A 4,138-nucleotide genomic window follows, 5' to 3' on the forward strand; every position below is an offset into this window, starting at 1 on the left:
ACAGGCACGAGGGGAGGGGATATGATGCAGTGACGATGCAAAATATATTCTAGACACTATATTAATATTCCATTGTATATACATCTGTTCAAATGTATTGAAAAAAGGGATATCTTGTATAAAAACTTTAAAATTATGAAACTGCGTCGTTACGTTGCCGCTGTTCATCTGAATACCTATATATAGTCTTGGAACTGTACAGGACATTCTTTTATTTATATTTGAATATTCAAATTACACGCTCAAATTTATGAAAAAAAGCGCAATTCAATCCAAAAGTCTGCGGAGATTGGATTAACTATTATAAGAAACTCGTATACATTGACAGTTTTAGAATATCCAAATACTCATTAACATATAATAAATGCAATATTAATTACTATAGCTACCAAGATCTCGAGATTTAAAAATATCTAACGAACTGTCTTTCAATACACGACCACCACAGAATCAATATAAAATATTGATTTGTATTTCTTATAATGACAATATCTATAAACAGGAGTCATCGCTTATTTTCAAGCTGTCATTTTGCTTGTCTGCCTTCAAATTCTATTCCGGTAGATGAATTATGATAGATGAAGCCTATCTAGTGGATTGGTCCAAAGAAATCACGCAAAAGATCTCCAAACTTCAGGACACATTAAAACGCAGACACGCTAGTACAAAAATTAAAATAATACAATGAACATTAAAGTCGGTTATTGTCAAGTGTAAATATTAATTTCAGGAAAATATTAGCTGTCGACACCCACGTTGCGAAAATAACCTTCAGAGGTATAAGAGAATGGTGTCATCTGCAATTCCATTTCCATTGTTAATAATTAAGAATTTCTACAATCGGTAGTATTTCCTGCGATCGTTCACACGGGACAATTAACGATTCATTGATTTAGTTTTGTAAGCAAATATATTAATTTGCACGCTCATCATATTATTATCGGATACGTTGATTTGTTGTCACTGATATATATTTAAAATATGGTTAATTGAACATAAAGCCAGACATATATTTTAACATATAATCTATCTACATTATCTTTATAATATACTCAAATTATATCCTACAAAAACAGCTTAAAGATTTTATCGCTCGTTAAGATAAACAGTTGCAAAACGAAATTTAAAGTAGGTATAACCTAAAATGTAGGTAAGTATTCGAACAAACTATTATAACTATGCATAAGTTCAAGTATAACGCAAGAACAAATTGTAGAATAGGATAAAGTGATTAATTTATTCATATTGTGGAAGGAAAATATACTGAAAAATTATTACTTAGAAAACAGAATTGTGTCAATTTTATTGGTCAATTCTGAAAATGGATAAGTAAGATTTGCTAATAATTGCATGAGACTTTATTTATGTATGTAATTTATTTAAATATATTTTTGAGTGTCTGCTTGGAATTAAAAGTGCAATTTATTTATTACAATAATTTATATTCAATAATTTATATTCAATCTCTATTAATTAAAATATTGACACTTTTGTTGGTGGTTCGACATATAAAATAGATTGTATATTTTGTCCCAGTGATTATGAAACGATAGCTGCACATAAAATATCGGTTATGCTCTTATTTTGAAGAGCTTCAGCCTTAGATGTGCAGAAGATTAAAGAGATTTCTTGATTGCAATTTATTAAATTGTTACGATTTAACAAAGAATTAATTTTATAGAGCGAAAAAAGTTACTGGCCGGGGAGAGAGCGGCGCTATGGCTGTATAAAAAAAAAACTAATGTAAAACGTGCAAACAGACGTCGACAGTTACAATGACATAAAATCAAAACTGTCATAGTTTTCGAAATTTGTAAAAATCTGTTGAATAAACGCGAGGGTTTCGCGTGCGACCCGCTCGTCTTAGTCTAGTCTTATAATAAATTTGAAATAGTTCACAGCAATTTTACTACTAAGTGCCGTAAGCTCACGGCAATTATCTTACCAAACGTCAATCGCGGAAGTATTTATAATATTAAAACAGTTAATACTGTATAACTAGTATTAACTGTTTCTAAGTTACAAAAAAGACGGATGGCTGATGATGAACCGTTAGCTTATAATAAACCCAGCCGGATTTTAAAATGATACAACGGGCCAATTTCAGTTAAATTATAACCTTACCTAAAATATTACAAGTTATTGATTTTTTATGTATACTAGCAACCATGTACTGGTAGCTAGCTTAAAATTAAAGTACATAAGGGTTTACATAAAATGTTTATATAATAATATAGATCTCTATTGATCGGTATATATTTTTCTGACAACTTTAACAATCATCATCATCACCAATTCACGCAAAACCTTTAATGAATTATGCACATAAACCTTACTCATTAATGTCTTCGTCTATTAGTAAAAGCTGTATTAAAATCAATTTGATAGTTTTCGAGTTTATCGCGTACGGGCGCAGCGGGAGGACTTAATTATATTTATGTGATGGTCGAGATAGATTGCTCTATTTACAGTTTATATATCTCGATATATTGTATAGATTGCAGTCTTAATTTTTGCAATGCATCAATTGTTTTAATCTAAGCGCTTAGATACCATTTTTACCATTTAAACAACAAATAGATACCATTTAATAGCTATGTAATCGAGCTGCATGGGAGACTGGTCTAATTTAAATATTCATTTTTTTTTTATAAAACTCTCAAAACGTGTGTAGGTGCGTTTCTTTACTTTTTATAGACCTCGATTTTTATTATTCTTAAAAATGATCTATGTATTACCAAGTTTTATGATTAATATTATGATCCTCCAATCGTTTTTGAGAAATTATGCACAAGTCGGTACATCTCGTTGAGTATCATGGACACGATAAAGTGTGTAACTAAATAGGTAAGGTATATTTAAATTATCCAGCATATTTTATGTATAAACTGCCTAAATTATATTTAATTTAGTTCGGGTGATAAAGTTAGCTAAATGAGTAGCCAAACGCAGGAGATTCTCTCACAATCCGATGAAACGGTAAACCAACGCGAACGAAAAGAGAGGCTCTGGTCCAACAGCTTTACTTGCTTTCAGATGTACGGGATTGTTACACTGCCAAATTCCTCACACTGACTTCTCATTGATTTATTTTTTTAACAGAAAAACTCAACAACTTTCAAAGACTCGAAATTCGAACTCTCTCGGTTTACAGCTAAAAACTTAGGTCGATCTTATTGAGAATATGTTATTTTACGTCAAAATTCTTAAAAAGTCTGACCTCAGTTATTTAAAACACAATATATTTCAATAACAACCAAAACACAGATTATTTTCAGACTTCTGAGGCAAGAACAAATTATGGCTGAATTGCTTTCTGAATTATGGCATATATATCATACACGAGCTATAAGCCATTAAATGCTTATGGAATTGGAATCCATTCACGTTGAAAATGGTTTCGCTCCCAATAAATCTTATATTTTTGAAGTTTTATATAAAGTACCTATATTTATAATTACTTAAATATGTTATCTTTAGATTGTTAGTTTTTTACATTAGCAAACAAGAAGAATATATTATAAGCCTTTTTTTAATCATGGGAAAATTAATAATAAAACGCTCATGATATCTTAACAATTTAATTATTAAAATACATATAAAATAAATATTATAAATATATATAAAATTTAAAAATACCTAATTTATGCAAAAACTGTCTGCAAAAAAAATAAACATCTGAAGCAATAAAACATAGTTGATGATGTTAATAATTAATGAAATAAAATAAACAGATTCTTGTTTTTTTTTCATAAACCGGATACTTAAAAATAATCTAAGAAATATAATAATAGATGAGGTTTCATCGAATAACCGTTTCGAGAGCTAAAAATAGACGTACAAAGTGAGTGAATTAATTACTTTCAGTTTCAACGATATCAAGGTTTTTCAAATTCAATTTTCTTTTGTATAACATTTTTTTGTAGCAAGTAAGACATAAGCAACGGATTCTTGTGGAAGCAGCAACGAAATAATAACTTATTATCCAACTGTCTAATTACTCCCTAATTAATATGCCAATAAGTGTGCTTGATAGGTATTTAATGCGGTATGAATGAAAATACTCGACACGACCATTTGGACGCTTGTAAAAACTTTCTGTCAACATATTTGGTCCGAAAACTGATATTGAATATAA

At 29.5% G+C, this 4,138-nt stretch overlaps 1 protein-coding gene across 3 annotated transcripts in view; it reads right to left on the reverse strand.

The window, feature by feature from the left end:
* Nucleotides 1-4,138, reverse strand: part of Kcc (kazachoc) — a 361,663-nt gene that overhangs the window by 216,188 nt on the left and 141,337 nt on the right. The window lies entirely within an intron of this gene.

This window comes from Vanessa tameamea, chromosome 2 (assembly GCF_037043105.1).
Source record: "Vanessa tameamea isolate UH-Manoa-2023 chromosome 2, ilVanTame1 primary haplotype, whole genome shotgun sequence".
NCBI classification, from domain to species: Eukaryota; Metazoa; Arthropoda; class Insecta; order Lepidoptera; family Nymphalidae; genus Vanessa; species Vanessa tameamea.